This window comes from Hypanus sabinus, chromosome 13, assembly GCF_030144855.1.
Source record: "Hypanus sabinus isolate sHypSab1 chromosome 13, sHypSab1.hap1, whole genome shotgun sequence".
NCBI classification, from domain to species: domain Eukaryota; kingdom Metazoa; phylum Chordata; class Chondrichthyes; order Myliobatiformes; family Dasyatidae; genus Hypanus; species Hypanus sabinus.
Genome location: NC_082718.1, coordinates 13,875,242 through 13,894,752, shown reverse-complemented (window position 1 = coordinate 13,894,752; position 19,511 = coordinate 13,875,242). Strand labels below are relative to the sequence as shown.

Below are 19,511 nucleotides of genomic sequence, written 5' to 3'. Positions count from 1 at the left end.
ACAGTTACCTTGACAGATTCCACTTGCTCTAGTCTGGGGGTTACTGTTGAACCAAAGCTCAAAGTTACATTGAATCCTCCCTGTAGTTTCAATGGCCTCCTTGTGATGGGGAAAGCTCCGACAGAACTATCAACAGAACACTCTTCACTGAAGGCCATAACTCTGAACTAAACAACAGTGTCTGATTGAACAATGTATCGAGGTTATACCACATGGTACATGCAATTCACAAAGACACTTCTACGCTTCTAAACAGTAATATATGCATTACTCAGGAGCACACTAGAATTATACAACGCAGATCAACACCTCACACAGCTCATTGGCTACTGTGTCACAGAGATCATTATTGTTTTGGGAGTCTGGTATCAGATATGCAGATGATAAGGGTCAACTGTCATTGGCAGCTGACTATAGCTCAAGTCTCTGTGCCCAAGACAACAAAAAGTAAGTAATGAACTAAGATAAATAGATTGATCTCTGATTGAAATCAGTCATTACGGGAAGCTGCAGGAGTCAGTGATGAACCTCAAGAATTTATCATCAATGTTACTGACTTGGATGAAGGAATGGAGTTAGAGAGTCACAGAGTGATAGAGCAATACAGCATGGATACAGGCCCTTCAGCCCAACAAATTCATGCTGACCAAGCTGCTAACCATCTGATCCCAGTTACCTGTGTTTGGGTCATATCCCTTAAAGTCCCAAGCCCTCCATGTAGTATACAGAATAAGGTAGATGAATGTGTCGCATAGTTGCAGATTGGCAGGTATGATGTTGTAGGCATCACAGCATCATGATTGAAAGATTATAGCTGGGAGCTTAAAGTCCAAGTATACACATTGTACCAAACGGATCGGCAGGAAGGTAATGTGGACAGTGCTGCTAGTTGGTAAAAACTGAAATTAAATCATTAGAAAGAGTGACATAGGGTCAGAAGGTGTTGAATCAGTGGATAGAGCTAAGGAACTGCAAGGATAAAAAGGCCCTGATGGAAGTTGTATATAGACCTCATGTTGGTGCGTAGCCAAGTGGTTAAGGAATTTGTCTAGTGATCTGAAGGTCGCCAGTTCAAGCCTTGGCTGAGGCTGCATGTGTGTCCTTGAGCAAGGCACTTAACCACACATTGCTCACCGGTGCCAAGCTGTATGGGTTCTAATGTCCTTCCCTTGGACAACATCGGTTACTTGGAGAGGGGAGACTTGCCGGTCTTCTATAAAAAAACCTTGCCCAGCCCTGGAAACTTTCCAAGGTGCAAATCCATATATAGACCCCCAAACAGTAGTAAATTACAATGGGAGATAGAAAAGGAATACCAGAATCAGAATCAGGTTTATTATCACCGGCATGTGACATGACATTTGTTAGCTTAGCAGCAGCAGTTCAATGCAATACATAATCTCTCTCTCTTCTAGATTATGTAATAAAATAACATGTAATAATAATAAAAAATGTAATAATAAAAAAAGTGAGGTAGTGTCCAAAGCTTCAAATCCATTTAATAATTGGATGGCAGAGGGGAAGAAGCTGTTCCTGAATCGCTGAGTGTGTGCCTTCAGGCTCCTGTATCTCCTAACACTGAGAAAAGGGCATGCCCTGGGTGCTGGAGGTCTTTAATAATGGACACTCCCTTTCTGAGACACCGCTTCCTAAAGATGTCCTGGGTACTTTGTAGGCTAGTGCCCAAAATGAGCTGAATAGATTTACAACCTTCTGCAGCTTCTTTCAGTCCTGTGCAGTAAACCCTCCATACCAGACAGTGACGCAGTCTGTCAGAATGCTCTCCAAGGTACAACTATAGAAGTTTTTGAATGTATTTGTTGACATGCCAAATCGCTTCAAACTCCTAATAATGTATAGCCACTGCCTTGCCTTCTTTATGACTACATCAATTTATTGGGACCAGGTTAGATCCTCGAAGATCTTGACACACAGGAACTTGAAGCTGCTCACTCTCTCCACTTCTGATCCCTCTATGAGGATTGGTACGCGTTCCTTTGTCTTACCCTTCCTGAAGTCCACAATCAGCTCTTTCATCTTACTGATGTTGAGTGCCAGGTTGTTGCTGCGGCACCACTCCACTAGTTGGCATATCTCACTCCTGTACGCCCTCTCATCACCATCTGAGACCCTATCAACATGGGCAACGCCAATGCACCCAGTAGCCAAGGAAAATGGGGCTGTCAGTATCTATGGTGATTTTTAGTTTGCCATCAACCCGGTCAATAAATAGTCAATAACCATTTTCCAGGATGGAGGATATATTTGAAAGCCTTTCTGGAGGAAAACACTTCAGCAAAGTGGACTTGGCTGAGGCCTATGTACAAATCGAGGTAGAAGAAGCACCCAAAGTATTTCTCACCATAACCACTCACAAAGGGCTTTACCATGGTAATAGGCTTGTTTTTGAAGCAGCATCTTTAGCTGCGCTCTGACAGAAAACTGTGAATCAAGTGCTGCAAGACTGTCCATACACTCAGTGTTACCCAGATGACATCATTGTTACCAGTAAAGATGACAAAAACATCTGCAAAAATTCAAGACAGTGTTAAAATGATTAAAAGATTATGGGCTCAGAGAAAGACACAAGTGTGAATAATTCTTTAAACCAAGCATAACTCACTATGGTCACACCATTGATGCACAATATTTAGACACAAATTCAATTAGTGGTGGATGCTCAAAGGCCAAAGGAAGTATCACAGCTGCAGTCCTTTTTACAATTTGTCAATTACTATAACAGGTTCCTGCCAAACCTGGCTACTGTGTGCCAGCACTTGAACTCATTGCTATAGATTGGGAAAAAATGTCATTGGACATAGCAATGTGAGGTGACTTTGCAAAGGGTAAAGGAAATGGTGATGTCAGCCACTGTACTCACACTTCATGATCCACATCATTCAGTGAAGCTCGCTTGTGATGCCTTATGATGGAAGTGAATGCCCTATAACCTTAGCATTACACTCTCTTACTGCTGCGGAGAAAAATTATACTCAGATTGACAGAGAATTCTTGAATCTGGTTTGGGGTGTAAAACTTTCTAACAGTACTTGTATGGGAGAGAGCTTTTCCTTGTGGCCGATCATCAACCACCAGTGTCCATTTTCAGACTACAGAAGAGTGTTTTACTAACAGCAACACCACAAATGCGGACTTGTGCTCTGTTTCTTGGAGGCCACAATTACAAGATTGAATTCAAGAGGACAACTAATCATGGAAAGGCTGACGGATTGTCCTGTTTATCTTTGGAAAAGGAAATTTAACCAGACAAGTGTTAAGTGATGCATTTCACAATGTAAACCTGATCAAGACTTGCACAGTTAATGGCAGGGTCCTGAAGAGCGTTATTGGTTGGGGAGACCTAGGGGTACAAGAACACAGATCCCGGAAAGCAATGACACGTGTAGACAGTGTGAGAAGACAGCATGTGACATGTTTGCCTTCCTTAGTTGAAGCACTGAGTACAGGAGTTGGGACTTCATGATGCAGCTGTAAAAATCATTGGTTCAAAAACTATTGGAGTATTTTGTGCAGTTCTGCTTGCTATGCTTTAGGAAAGATGTGATGAAGCAGGAGAGAGTGCACAAAAGATTCACAGGAATGTTGCTAGGTCTGGAGACCTTCACTTATAAAGGGATGATTGGAGAGTCTGGGACTGCTTTCCTGAAAAGGAGGGTAAGTGTTGGCTTTGTTGAGGTTTATGAGGAACAAAGGGGTAAATTCTCCACATGTTATTTCCCAGGACAAAGGAGTTTAAAACTGGAAGGCGGAGATTTCAGATGAAAGAGTGGGAAGATTGACAGGGGGTCTGCGGGTAAAGATGTCCACATGAAAGTCTGGGTATAAGTACATTTAGACTCATTCATAGATGGGAATATTGAATGGGCTTGTGTGCCCATCTGGCCAAATCTTACTACTTACCATACGTTTGTGTTTAGGTGTGTTTTGCTTATGTGAAACTTTGCTTCTTTTACCAATTGTGCCCCTCCCACTCATTATAATATTTCTCATAATTCACCCTAAACCTTTCATGCATTTATACACCCTACCATCAAAACTCCCCTCAAGGGAAGGCAGTTCTTTAAAGTGAAGCTCAGGATTAGAAATTGGTATCATAACTTTCATGGATTTAGTTCAGCAGGGATCATCATCCTGCATAAATCTGCATAAAGATGGAGATCTTTAACTCCAAGACACAGAAAGCAGTGTGAACCAGTTTCTCAGAGTAACCCCAGGCTCAGAAGCACATTGTTCATTTGAGCACTGTCCTCTCACAGCTGCTGGCTTTGAATTTCATAGATGCCCTTTTCCCAACCAACCTTTAAAGAGCCAAACAGCACAAACAGCAGGGCAGCAGGGCAGGTTTGCCACTGAGTGGATGGATGCTGCAGTGACTGGGGCCGTCAGAGATTATACCCAGAGTATGCCAGGGTCTTGGGTAGACTGGTGAGAAATAGGCCTGGCAGAGGCATGTTCTCTGTACATGGGGGAGGAGGGGGAACAGCAGGATGTTAGAGGGGTAATGGAGAATCTCTTTTAGGTTCCTGCAGGAAGTTGCCAATGAGGTGTCTGTAAGAACGTGAGAGGGAGCTTTATAAACACTGGTCTCAGAAGAAGCCTGTTTCATTGGGTAGAAGGATAATGTATGAAACCTTCTGAATTATGGAGTGTATGTGAGTTCTCTAATTGAGCAGGGAGCAGCAAGCTGTGAGATGTGCAGAAGCTGGTACCAGCAGCCTGGAATTGTCCCGAGGTTAGGAAGCTGAGACAGAGAGTAACAACAGCCAAGGAAGAGATGTAATTTTGGAGATTGGAGAGGTCCCAGATCTCTGTGAGGACAAAGAATGTAATTCAGTGTTAGCCTTTTACTGTCAGAAGCAACCCCCAGTCTTGTGGGTGAGGAATCAATTGTGATTCCTGGTCCTGAAAATAATGGGGAGAAATCTACAAGTTCATTAACTTTGCCAGAGAGGCAATCAAAGTTTAGATTTTTTTGTTTCAGCAAATCCTGCATTTCCAGTTGCAGATGTCTGTTCTTCTGGTTTAAAATGGCATTACTGCAGTTGGGGGACAGCCTTATGGTAGTTCAAAAGGGAAGAAATATGACTAATAACATTAATAACACTTGTTATGAGGCAAATTGTGGTAAACAATCACCGCAAACAATGTAGAGGTGAGGCTGACTCAAGGGATGACACGTGCTGGTGCTTTGTAAAGACAGAATGTAACGTGTTAGAGGTGGGATTGCAGATGGAGGTGGTGTCGATGTTGGGGATGGAACTAGAGCGAGCTATTCAGAGAGGGTCGAGGCAAACATGGTTCGATGTCCATCCACCTAAAGTGGGTGTGAGGTTGGATCGCTCTAAGCACTGAGGTGATCTGGAGATGTCGAGAATGGCTTCAGACCGAGGAGCAAGATGTTGGCCTAGAGTGCATTGCTGAGGCAGGGCTCGGGTCCTAACACAAGGCACAATCCGGAGTTCAAACAATTTAAATGCCAGCCAAGGTAGACTGAAAAGGCAGGGTGTCAGGACTGGAGGCGAGGGTCAGGCCAATGCTGCTCGCTCCTCTGCGATTTTCACTCCTTCCGCAGAGCTGAGGCTGTGAGATGGCTCTGGCTGCTGTGCGAGCTTCATGTCTGCGAGCTTTGTGGCAATTTGCCCCGCTACATGATGAACTGAAACTGAGGCTTTGGCCTACTCCAGCTGCTCTAGTGATTTGGGTCTAAGGACTCAATTTGGCTCAGAATACTGTTGCTTGCCTCTATTGTTTGCATGATCTGTGTTTTCTTCTTTCTCCGCACATTGGGTGTGGGACTCTTAATTGAGCACTTTCAGGTTTCTCGCTTTGTTGCCACCACAAGCAGACAAATCTCAAGGTTGTCTAATTTATAAATACTTTGATAATACTTGTACTTTGGACTTTGAACCTTCAGTGAGTAAACATGAACTATTGTTCATCCTGTCAATGAGTTGAACATCTCACTGCAGATGAGGTTTTCCTGCTGCAATGTGATGACGTCACTTGGGGGAATTTTAAACTGGAAACAGGGTGACCGTGCACAGGAAAATCCCATTGAAAATTCAGGAGTGGACTCTCCCTGAGTGGTGTCAAGATTTCCAGAACTCTGGTGAATAACTCTTCGACTGTGAATCAAATTTTGGAATGAGGGACACTGAGGCACTGCTCAGGAGAACAGCATGTGTGAGATTCAAGCAGCTGTGATCAAGTGAATGCCAGAACAAATACACAGGATAGAGGAGAATACAAAGAAACAAGTGAGAAAATTAAGGGTGCTTGAGGTAGCTTTGGCAATGAAGATTCAGGGAAATTCCAAGATATTTTATATTTGGGAAGAAATGTAACAACCAAAGTGGACATCTCTGTGTAGAGCTGCAGAAATGGTGAAGTTCCTCAATGAATATTTCTCCTGTCTTTACCAGAGCTTTTACCATGAAGTCTTCAGAACATGAGATAATGAGGATGTCTTGGGAATAGTCTGCAGAGCAGCAGAGTAGGTACTGGATGTTTTAAAATGTGAGAAGGTAGATACATCTCCTGAGTCTGATGAGATATTTCAAAGAACATGATGGGATGCTCATGATGAAAGTGGGAAATGTTGGTTGAGACATCCCACATTCACAATGGGTGTTGCATTCGAAGACAAGAGGGTAGCGAATGTATTGCCTTTATTTAAAACGGTTTGCAATGCAAAATCTAGGGAACAAAGCCCAGTGAGCTTAATATGTGAGGTAGGTAGGTTACCAGAGCAGATTCTGAAGGATAGGTATACATGATTTTGGAATGACTGGGGTTGATTAGGGAGTCAGAATGGCTTTGTTTCCAAGGAGATTATATCTCACAAATTTGTTCTGACCCAGGCTGTCTGTAAGATTCTAACACACCACTATTGTCTAATTCAATCATCTTTTGTTTGCATATCCTATAGGGGTTAAACACAATCCTGTTTCAGTACCTTCTTCAGCACCAGCATGCTTGTGTATCACTCATATTGTTCTGAAGATGTGTCATTTGTCTTCCTCTGTCATACCTCACATTTTTAAACTTCATCCTTTGATGTGATATTGTTGTTGAAACTGGAATTGTCCTGAAACACGTTTGTTTGAAGGTGGTGTTGGTGGAGCTCTTGATGCATCATTGTCTCTTTTGGAAACCCGAGGGAATTTAATTAAGGGGAAGCACTTTGAAGATGCACTGGGGTCACAGAGGTGAGAATAGTGATGTCCAATGGTTCCCACCCTGGGGGCCTTCACTGAGGAATTGAGTTTACTGCAGGCTGGCAGCTGTATTTATTGAGATGCCCCCCCCATATTGTAATAAAGATAGTCTGTACATTCCGATCACCCACAATCCTGACGTGGAATATTCAGGACGTCCCCCGTTTTCTGCACAATGAACATTCACTCCTAAATCCTGAAATTTAGAAACCATCCTGAGAATGAGACTGAAGAAACAGTCTCTCATTCACCTCTCTCAGAACCCTAAGACTTGCAAAGGCTTCACCTGCAGTTGTTTATATCTGTATAGCAGTGACTTTAATCTAATTTTCCTCAATCCTTCTCCAATGGACAATTCCTTCACTCCACAAATGCATCAGGTAAATCAATGCCAAACTGACTCAAGGCAAGCATTTCCTGTCTCAGATAGAGACCAAATCACCTTCTGAACTCCAAATGAGGTCTCACTGTAACGCCGTAGATTATCAGTGTGACTTCCTTGCCTTTGTTCTCCAAAGCCCTTGCAGTAACAGACAGTGTGCTATTGTGTTACAGTATGCACCCAAACACGTCAGCTTCCTGCCTTTAGACACTCTGATTCTCTGGAATATCGATAGTTTGCACAGCCCCCTTAAAGATTCAGGCCAGTTCCATTAATTAGCAGGCATGTTTTGGCAGCAGGATTTAAATATTTAAAGAGCACCAGAACTCTGGTTCAGTGCTCAATTGTCAGCTCAACTTTAGTTCAGTCTGCCATTGTGTTTGTGAATTTTGTCTTGTTACAATGATTTTCCCCTTAGTAATAATGATCAGAGTAGCATAGAGAGAATCTGTAATTCCTGACACATACCTTTATTGTCTCGATGGAAGAGTACATGAATTTACACAACCGAATACCTGTGTGTACATCTGTTATGTTTTCCTGATGTTCCATGAACAGTCAAAGGGTGGAAAAGGTAATACCAGGAAAAGGAGCCTATGCTGGCCATGTGTTCCTTATGGTCCTGATCTGATTTCCACAAGTCCGTGGGATACTCCACAAACCCGAGGGTTGGTCTCTGGAGAGTTGTCCCAATTTTGTATTCAAAGCCGTTGCTTTTATATTCATTCCTTCCAGTTTGAATGTTGCATTTCAGTGTTGTCTGACTGACCTAGAACACCTTATTGGCTCTGGTCCAAGCCAGCATCCATTTATTGCCCTATTTCTGGCAAGTGACAACTGATAATTTATGAGTCTTTGTTTGACATCAGTTACCAACCTGTGACCAGCTCAAGTCACTCAGGGCAGACACAGACCATGCTATTTACAAACCTGCATGTTATATCTAACCAAAGAACACTTCACAAATAACTTATTTGGAAAACATCTCTAGTCTAGCAGATTACCTAGAGCATCATTGCGTCTACTTTAAAGCACTGATTCAGCCAAGCAACTTTAATTCACAAAATGGAGGATGCTGTGCAGCTTCTCAAAATTGCAGCCTCCATTCCTTTGACCTCATGGCAAAAACAAAGACAAATGGTTTGTCTCCTTCCACTGTCCTTGATTCATTCACATTCACTGATTTGTGGACTAGCTCTTCCTCGCCAACATCTCCCTCCTTTTGATCCAAATATACTTATCAGTTCATTATCATCCTCTCATTCTGTTTACTACCCATAGGACTGCCATGAACCCCCAGCAAGTATGCTACACTTAAATTACATAAAGACAAAGATAACATTTGCTTCCTGAAGTCATACTATCTTTATGCCAGCATTCATTTTCTCTGTATTACAACACCATGGTCCTTGTCCTTTTTGCATAACTTCAGCATTCCACTTTTTAAAGTTGATACACATTAAACAATACGATTATCACATTACGCACAATTAATATTAGAACAGTATGCGATACTACCCTCATCCATGGATGCATTTGAACATTGTACATGACCGATCAGTGGCGTCAACTGAGCTTTACCAAGAGGCATCTCTCGCAGGTTGGGAGCGGTTATTTAAAAAGGGAGCTTCGAAAGTGTTTGTCCATTTATGCGGCCTACCAGCAGCTATAACTGGAACGCTATTCATGAGTTAGTTAGAAGGGAAGGTTCAGGTATAAAAGGGAGACACTGTCTACTGGAGCAGTCATCAACAGAGTGATCTGAGGCAGAGAGGACTTTGGCTCATTTGAGCTTTGAGCAGGGAATTGGGTAAGTGGACTTCGTTTTTTTCCTTTTTTAAAAAAAATAAGAATAAAGAGCATGTCTGTAGGGTTAGTACTTTGCTCTGGGTGTCAGATGTGGGAATCCTGGGATTCTTCCAGTCCTCCAGATGGCCACATCTGCGCCAGGTGCACTGAGATGCAGCTCCTGAGAGACCGTGTTAGGAATCTGGAGCTGCGGCTTGATGACCTACAGCTTATTAGGGAAAGTGAGCAGGAGATGGATAGGAGCTTCAATGAGTTTGTCCCCCTGAGACTGCAGGAGTGAAATAAGTGGGTGACTGTCAGGGAAGGGATGGGAAGAGCTCAGATAGTAGAGAGCACCCCTGTGGCCATCCCCGTCAGTAATCGTTATCTCATTTTGGATGTTCCTGAGGGGGATGACCTGACAGAGGACGGCCATGGTGATCAGGTCTCTGGCACTGAGCCTAGTTCCATGGTGTAGAAGGGAGAAAAGATGAGGAATGCCATAGTCATATGTGTTTCCATAGTGAGGAGAACAGACAGGAGGTTCTGTCAGCCTGATAGAGATACACACATGGTGTGTTGCCTCCCAGGTGCCAGGGTGTGGAATGTCTCGGGTCGGGTGCAGAGTATTCTGAAGGGAGAGGGTGAACAGCCAGAAGTCCTGGTACACATTGGTACCAATGAAATGGGTAGAAAAAGGGAGGAGATCCTGAAGAGAGAATTCATGGAATTGGTTTGGAAGCTGAAAAGCAGGACCTCCAGGGTAGTAATCTCAGGATTGCTGCCTGTGCCACGTGCTAATGAGCACAACAATAGCATGATCAGCCATATTAATGCATGGCTGAGAGACTGGTGTAGGGGGCAGGTTTCAGGTTCCTGGATCATTGGGGTGTCTTCTGGGGGAGCTATGACCTGTACAAAAAGCATGGGTTACACCTGAACCCAAAGGCGTCCAATATCCTAGCAGGCAGGTCTAATAGTGTTAGAGAGGGTTTAAACTAATTTGGCAGGTGGATGGGAACTGGAGTGATAGGACTGAGGAAAGGGAAAACAAATAAAAGATAGTGTGCAACAGAGATGATAGAAAGGACAGGCAGGAGATGAGGCATAATCACAGCCAGTGGGATGAGTTACAGGGCAATAGAGACGTGGTGCAGTTAAAACAGAAAGCAACAAATACTGGACAGAGTGTTGTATTTGAATTCATGCAACATAAGAAATAACATGGATGATCTTGAAATTCAGCTACAGTTTGACAAGTATGACGTTGTGGCCATCTCTGAAACTTGGCTAAAGGATGGCTAGCACTGGCAGTTGAATGTCCAAGGATATACAGTGTATCAGAAAGATAGGTTAGTTGGCAGAAGGGGTGGTGTGGCCCTGTGTGTAATAATAATAAATCATCAGAAAGGGATGACATAGGATTGTAAGGTATAGAGTCGTTATGGGTTGATTTTAGAAATGGCAAGGGTAAAGAACCCCAAGGCATTTGTATACAGGCCTCCAAATAGTAGCCAGGATGTGGATTACAATTTACAGCTGGAGATAGAAAAGGCATGTCAGAAAGGCAATGTCATGATAATCATTGGGGATTTTAACATGAAAGTGGACTGGGAAAACCAGGCCAGTACCGGACCTCAAGAGAGAATTTGTAGAATGTCTAAGGGATGGCTTTTTAAAACAGCTTGTTGTTGAGCCCATGAGGGGATTGGCTGTGCTGGATTGGGTGTTCTGCAATGATCCAGAGGTGATAAGAGAGTTTAAAGTTAAGGAATCCTTAGGGAACAGTGATCACAATATGATCGAGTTCTCTTTGAAATTTGAGAAAGAGAAACTAAATTCCAATGTGTTGGTATTTCAGTGGAATAAAGGAAATTACAATGGCACAAGAGGGAAACTGGCCAAGGTTGACTGGAAAGGAAGGACAGCAGAGCAGCAATGGATGGAATTTCTGTGCAAAATGAGGGAAGTGCAAGACAGTATTATTTCAAATAAGAAATTTTCAAATGGAGTAAAGACACTATCGTGGCTGACAAATGAAGTCAGAGCCAAAGTAAAAACAAAGGAGAGGGCATACAAGGAAGCCAAAGCTAGCTGGAAGATAGAGCATTGGGAAGCTTTTAAAAACTTGCAGAAGGAAACTAATACGGTTATTAAGAAGGAAAAGATGAATTATGAAAGAAGCTGATTCCTAATAACAAAGATACAAAAAGCTTTTAAGTATATAAAGGGGAAATGAGAGTTGAAGGTAGATATAGGACCTATAGAAAATGACGTTGGAGATATTGTACTGAGAGATGCAAAGATGGCAGAGGAACTGAATGTGTATTTTTAATCCGTCTTTACAGTGGGAAACATCTGCCGTATACCAGACATTCAAGAATGACAGGGAAGTGAAGTATGTGCAGTGAAAATTACGACTGAGGTGGTGCTCGGGAAGCTTAATGGTCTGAAGGTGGATAAATCTCAAGGACCTGATGGATTGCACCCCCGGGTTGAAAGGAAATAGCTGGAGAGATTGCGGAAGAACTAATAATAATCTTTCAAGAATTGATAGATTCTGGCATTGTACCAGATGAAATTTGCAAATGTTACTTTGCTATTTAAGGGTGGGAGGCAGCAGAAAGGTAGAGAGACCTGTTAGCCTGACATTAGTGGTTGGGAAGTTGTTGGAATCGATTGTTAGGGATGAGATTATGTTATACCTGAAGGCACATGACAAGGTAGCCAAAGACAGCATGGTTTCCTGAAAGGAAAATCCTGCCCAACTGACATGCTGCAATTTTTTGAGGAAATTACAAGAAGGGTAGACAAAGGAGATGCAGTAGATGTGGTGTACTTGGATTTTCAGATGGCCTTTAATAATGTGTCACACATGAGGCTGCTGAGCAAGACAAGAGCCCATGGAATTACAGGGAAGTTACTAGTGTGGGTGGAGCATTGGCTGGTTGGCAATAAGCAGAAAGTGGGAATAAAGGGATCCTTTTCTGGCTGGCTGCCGGTAACCATTGGAGTTCGGGGTCTGTGTTGGGACCGCTGCTTTTTTACGAAGAATGCCAATGATTTCGATTATGGGATTAATGGATTTGTGGCTAAATTTGCTGATGATACAAAGATAGGTGGAGGAGTGGGTATCGTTGAGGAAGCAGAGAGCCTGCAGAGAGACTCAGATAGTTTAGGGGAATGGGCAAAGTGGCAAATGAAATACAATGTTGGAGAGTGTGTGGCCATGCACTTTGGTGGAAGAAATAAACAGGCAGACTTATTTAGATGGGGAGAGAATTCAAAATGCAGAGATGCAAAGGGACTTGGGAGTCCTTGTGCAAGATACTCTAAAGTTTAACCTCCAGTTTGAGTTGGTTGTGAAGAAGGCAAATGCAATGTTGGCATTCTTTTTGAGAGGTATAGAATATAAGAGTAGGGATGTAATGTTGGGGCTCTGTAAGACACTCATGAGACCACACTTGGAGTATTGTGTGCAGTTTTGGGTTCCTTATTTTAGAAAGGATATACTGACATTGGAGAGGGTTCAGAGAAGATTTATGAGAATGATTCCAGGAGTGAAAGGGTTACCATGTGAGGAAAGTCAGCCAGCCCTTGGACTGTATTCCCTGGTGTTCAGGAGAATGGGGGGGGGGGGGGGGTATCTCAGAGACAGTCAGAATGTTAAAAGGCCTAAACAGATTCGATATAGCAAAGTTATTTCCCATGGTTGGGGATTCTAGGAGAAGAGGGCACAACTTCAGGATTGAAGGGTGCCCACTTAGAACAGAAATGCGAAGAAATTACTTTCATCAGAGGGTGGTAAATCTGTGGAATTTGTTGTCACGAGCAGCTGTGGAAGCCAAGTCATTGGGTGCATTTAAGGCAGAGATAGATAGGTTCTTGATTAGCCAGGGCATGAAAGGGTATGGGTGAAAGCAGGGGAGTGGGGATGACTGGAAGAATTGGATCAGCCCATGACTGAATGGCAAAGCAGACTTGATGGGCCAAACGGCCTACTCCTGCTCCTATATCTTATGGTCTTCTTTGATCCCCAATTCCACAACGTACTCTAAGAATCTGTCATGCAATTTTAATTTGTTTTATCAGTGTGTGTTTTCATTACTTTTGTACATCTGAATTACTTTTGTATGATTAGTCCACTAATGGATGATCTCCTGAATGATTGAACATCAGAGAACACTGGGTTATGGACCCTCAGCACAACTCAGGGTACCTGTCCAAGCACTCTGGAACAGACAGATTTCGGGAGCTATTGGCACTCTTTCCCCCCCCCCCCCACCCCTTGAGGTCGTGGCATACCTGATTCCTTGGCTGTTAGATTTTCCTTGATGGCAGAGAGAGCAATGTTCATTTCCTGTAGCTGCTGCTCATGCCTGCTGATTGTGGCCTTCTGCTTTGCCAGATCAGATCACACATTGAATCTTGCTGAGTTAGTTTTTCTTGGTTCATTCGTACTGTGGGGGGCACTAGCGAATTCAAGTGCAGGAGTCTGGAGACTTTGGAAATTCAAACAAAATGAAAGATTTATTACAAAAATTCAATAGAAACTCAAACAAGAACTCTAGCAAACAATACTGAATGTTGGCGAACAGCAATTAGTCACAATACACAAATGAACTCGGTCCGACAGGGAACCATAATCGCTGAGCAAAGATGGGTTGACATGTCCCCCTGACATACACCCTGGAGCCTGTAGGAATTCAGCCCCAATCAGAAAACACAGGTGTCCAGACAAAGCAATAATGCCCAAAGCCAACAACTACAATACATAACCTTGAAAATACTGAGCTCATTAAATTATCCTGAATTGAATAAAGTGATAAATACAAAGAGTTTGACAATGTTCACGACACCAAATAAGACACCTGCAAAACAAGGTGAAAAACCAGAGCAAGTACACAGGCAAACAATTAGACATTAAAGGTAAACAAGCCAAGGAACGATGTATACCCATGAGCTGACACTGAGAAAATACAGTCCGCATACTAGAATCCCCCTTTCTAAAGCTGACTCCAGGTAATCGGGGCGAGGCCAAAGAAAACCAGTAATCAGATCAGGATTCAAAATATCCCAGACTGGAACTCAACTCCTTTCCTCTAGACCACGCCCCTCCCAATCAACTAAACACTGTAACTGTGCCTTAAGTTGCTAGGAGTCAAGCAATTTGTGGACAGCGTGATCCATTGGTGACACTAGGAGGAGGGGGAAGTTTTGGCGAAGGGGCTAAAGGACCGCTAGAATAGGGGTTTAAGTTTAGATATATGAAAGTTGGGATGAATTCAGAGAGACGGAAAGCTGTAATCTATAAATTCCAGGACTGATCCTCTTAACAATCATAAAGGCTCTAATGAATCAAGGAGTTGGTTTCTGGGATTCAATTTTAAGGCGGAGATCTTGGGTAGAGACAAATTTGCTGACCCACGCAAAAAGGACACAGGTGCCTCCTCCTGTTAGCATGAAACTGCTGCCTCACCAAAGTCCAGTCCTCTTGGCTTGAAGCCATCACCTTCCACAGTGCACAACAAACTGTTTAGGAGACAGAACATTGACTGCTCGAGAAAGAGAAGGCTCAACCCCAAAATGACATTTGAAAGGAGACATACTAAGTGACAAATGGATGTTATGAGCTATCTCTGCCCAAATTGAATGGGCACTCCAAGAGGATTGGTTACCAGAAACAAGGCAACAAAGGGTGCCTTCCGAACTTGGTTAGAACTCTTACTTTGACCATTCATTCATTGGTGAAAACCAGAAGAAAAGCTCGAGGCAGCTCCAACAAGTTTACAGCAGAAGGACATCCAAGTACCTTAAACTCCTGCTGTAATAACCAGTCTGCAGTTTCGTGGCCAGTTGGCAGTTTAGGGTGGGGAGAAATTTACAAGCCGTAGAAAATCGATCACCCAGGACTAAAATAACAGGAGAGGAGGATGAAGGGAACAAGTAATTGATAAAATGCGGTGAGTGATGGGACCAGGGGTGGGAAGAGAATGGGAGGGGACAGAGAAGACCCTGAGGAGGAGAATTAGAATACGGAATGGGCACAAACATCACAGGCTTGGAGAAATGACGACGTCCCTATTAACACCAGGTCACCAATAATGTTGTTTTATGAAATCTAAGCTGTTTGAAATCTCAGAGCAGGCCGTTATCCTCCTGGGTGCATGTCCCCATTTGAGCACCTCCGACCTAAGTTCGGGTGGCACAAAAAGGCGACCCAGTGGAACATTACTAGGATCTAAATTACTCCTCTGCAATATTTGTCTGACTTGGCGATGAATATCCTACATGACAGGAGTCAAAGTTTATTCTCCGTATATATCAAATCCAGTCTATCTATCCAATGGGTGGGGGGGGGGGGGGCTCAAATTGCACAGACAGGGTGAACCTGGGCGATAAGTAGTGTTACTTTTAAAACAGGTAAAAAAAAAACAATGCCCAACAGGCTTATCATGAGTTAATTCTCTTGTCGATCTCGATATAAGCTATTTTTTATGATCTTTTCAAACTATAAACGGTACATCGCCCCTGTAAACCAGTGCCGCCACTCTTCCAAACCAGTTTAACAACCAACAGATCCCGGTGAACAATATCATAATTTGATTTGTCTGGTGCGGGGGTCGGCAACCTGCGGCTCCCGAGCCATTTGTGGCTCTTTCACCTCTGTGCTGCGGCTCCCTGTGGCTTTGGGAAATAATTGGTCAGTATTTAATTAAAATGTATTTTATGTTAGTTTGTTAGCTTTTGAAATGTAATTCTAAATTTGAAGATTATGGTGATCTTGTACAATCTAAGTGTGGCGACACATTTCCTGGCACATCCGAAACGGCTCACAATTAGCCAGCATTCCGGCTAAGGGAGATAGCCTACGGGGGTTTGTGAGTACGCGTCTTTTGCAGCATCTGCGTCCATGGGGGCTGGGTTGAGGGAGGCTTAAAAGCAAGGCTGTTTAGTTCGAATAAAGCTATCTTTGACTGCAGTTTACTGACACCGCTACAACGTGTTTTTATCGCTGGCTGTCCAGACGGAAGGTGCTGAAACGCTTTGTCGCGTGTCTGGAAGAAGTGAAAACTTTCCTGGGCAGCAAAGGGCTCACCTTTCCTGAGCTGGAACAGCCAGAGTGGCTGGAAAAGCTACACTTCATGGTAGACATGACAGCGCACCTGAACACGCTGAACACAGCTCTTCAGGGGAAAGGACGTACAGCCCTGCACATGTTGGAGGATGTCTTGGCATTCGAGCGCAAGTTGACGTTGCTTGCCAGAGATTTACAGAAAGGCACTTTGTCTCACTTCCCCAATTTGAGAGAGTTCAAACAAGGTCACGACATGATAATTTCGGAGTATTTACATTCTGCAATCATCGCAATGCAAACATCGTTTGGGAAACGCTTCTGTGAGTTCAGAGAGGAAAAAAACACATTATCCTTCCCGGTCACTCCCTTAAGCATCGATCCTTCCCTACTGAATACGACTGCATTGGCAGGTGTGAGTCAACCTGATCTTGAGATGGAACTGGCCGACATAGCCGACAAAGACATATGGGTGTCCAAGTTTAGACGCTTGACAGCAGACCTTGAAGATGTTGCCCGTCAGAAGGCCGTTCTTGCTCAGAAACACAAATGGAGTGATATTGAAAACCTTCCAAAACCGGACAAACTTGTGTTCGAAACATGGAATGCTATGCCCGACATTTATGTAAACATTAAAAAGTATGCGCTTTGAGTCCTGTCGATCTTTGGATCCACATATGTAAGTGAGCAGGTGTTCTCCAACATGAACTTTATTAAAAACAAACATCGCGCACGCCTCACAGATGACAGCTTGCGATCCTGTGTAAAGATGAAGGTGACGTCATACAGCCCTGATGTGCAGACGCTGTGCGCTGAGGTCCAGGAGCAGAAATCCCATTAACCAAGTATGATAAATATTTTAATTGCCTATTATTTTATGTATATTCATATTTTTTCATTGTTCAGTGAAATAGTCCTTTTATTTTTCAGGCTGACAGCTGGCTGATGTTATTTTTGGTTTGCTGCTGGCGGAAAATTTAAGTTCGGCGTTTTTCATAAATACAAGAAGGACTCAAATAGACATTGAGTATTTTACTTAAAAGTAACTTTCAACCCAACGTCTTTTTTTCGGAGTTCAAAATGTTTTTGTTGCATGCAGAAATGTAATTTCGTTTTCTCTGCAGGAGTTCATCAATTTCATAAATGCAACACATTATAGTTTGTTTATACATAGCATAAAGGCAAAAAAAACGTTGTATGCAGTGTTATTTCATTTTAAATGTCAAACGGTTTTGCGGCTCCCAGTGTTTTCTTTTCTGTGGGAAACGGGTCCAAGTGGCTCTTTCAGTGGTAAAGGTTGCTGACCCCTGGTCTGGTGACAACAGTTTCGGAAAGTAAGCGCGGGGATGCAACATTTATCAGTGGTGAAACGTTGGGACAGTACTGCCCCTACTCCATTTCGGAAGTACAGGTATCTACCTCCACACAAAGGGCAGATCGCCGTTGGGCGGGCACAATATGGGAGCAGGGACAAAACGGTTCTTAGGGTCCTTAAAGGTGGAATCCACATCTGCTGTCCAACAGAAACGAAGCGACCATTTCTTGGTAAGATTAATCAAAGGAGCAGCCCCGGAGCTAATTTTTTTTTAAAAATAGATCTCCTGTTAAAATTAACAAAGCCCAAGAATCTCCGAACCTGCTTGACGGAAATGGGAGTGGTCAGTCCCGAAAGGCGCCAGTTTTATACGGATCCATTAATAGGTCTCTCTGCGAAATAACAAATTTTAAAAAGGAACATGAAATTCATACTTCGCTAGCTTGACAAAGAAGTTGTCGTCAAATGAACCCTGAGGAACACGATGAACATATTCCTGATATGAATTTGAAAAAGGTACGCGGTCTTAGGCTGCCGTCCTTCTCACTGACAAGGAAAACCCCGTCCCTGCAGGGGACGTCAAGGGTCTGATAAACCCCGCTGCCAACGCCTCTGAGGTAATTCTTCATACCCCGTGTCTCAGGACTAGATAGGGAGAACAGCCTCCCTGGAGAAGGGCAGAAACCCGGTAATATATCAATAGCGTAATCATAATCACGATGGGGTGGTAGCGAGGTCGTTCTTTTCTTGCTAAACACTTCGAGGAGATCTGTGTATTCAGGAGGGACTCCCTTAAACTCATTAATAGCTTCTAACTCAGGAAAGTCGGGCACTGGTTCGTGATCTTCATTTTGATCTCGGGCGTTCGGTTCACATACTCGCGATTCTGAGAAACCGATGAAAAGACGAAGCTGCCGGCAGGAATGACTCCCTGGGAGCAGTCAATCACAAGGACATGCGGAGACAACAATAAAATGGACCTTATTGAATGTTTCAAGGGGAGCTTTAAAGACGATTCTCTATCCGAAAGCCTAACGGTCCGGAAATGTAACAAACTTTACCCGGCTCAAGAGGTCTACTATCCCAGGGCCGGGATCGTAAAATGATCAAGCTTAGAGATAGGGACTCTATTTGTCGTGCCGCCCCGCAAAATCTAAAATTACCTGCTGAACCCGAATCAACAAATGCCCGAATGGGAAACTCCTTTCGATTCCATATCGAAGAGGGTACATGTAACACCGAGCAAGTGCTTATAGGAGAAGCTCCAGGGAATGTCACAAATCTCTCCTCACTGTGGCTCCCAGGAGTTTCCCAACCTCTTTGGCTCATGGCCAGGTAATGTCCCATTTCCTCGCAGTACCAACAAAGTCTCTCTTTAAATCTTCTGTGGCGTTGAGTAACCGAGAAGTGTGTCCTGCCCAAGTGTATGTGTTCCATGGCATCTGACGAGTAGGTCGGCGAAATTTCTGGAGAAGGGAATGGCGAGGTTGTTAGAGGGAGAAGGTAGCAAGGATAGAAGCTGGGAAAATGCTGACGCCGCTCTGCCGCCGTTCGGAGAGACTGATGTTTAGATGAATGGCTAAATCGGTTACTAGACCATGAAGGAGCGGTATGGAATCGCGACCTGTCAGTTTAAGATTGTTGTTGAGCCCTTTTCCAGCAGAGCTTGTCTGTTTCATTCACTATCTAGAGCCACATTTCTGAATAGTCCGC

At 43.5% G+C, this 19,511-nt stretch overlaps 1 protein-coding gene across 3 annotated transcripts in view; it reads right to left on the bottom strand.

Moving 5' to 3' along the window:
- Positions 1-19,099, bottom strand: part of LOC132403631 (lectin-like) — a 97,238-nt gene extending 78,139 nt beyond the window's left edge. For all 3 annotated transcript variants that reach the window (XM_059987111.1, XM_059987109.1, XM_059987113.1), the window contains exons 1-2: positions 18,962-19,099; positions 13,714-13,910 (exon numbers count right to left, since the gene is read on the bottom strand). The gene's annotated coding sequence lies outside the window, so the exon portion shown is untranslated. The remainder of the gene's footprint in view (positions 1-13,713; positions 13,911-18,961) is intronic.
- Positions 19,100-19,511: the final 412 nt, after the last annotated feature.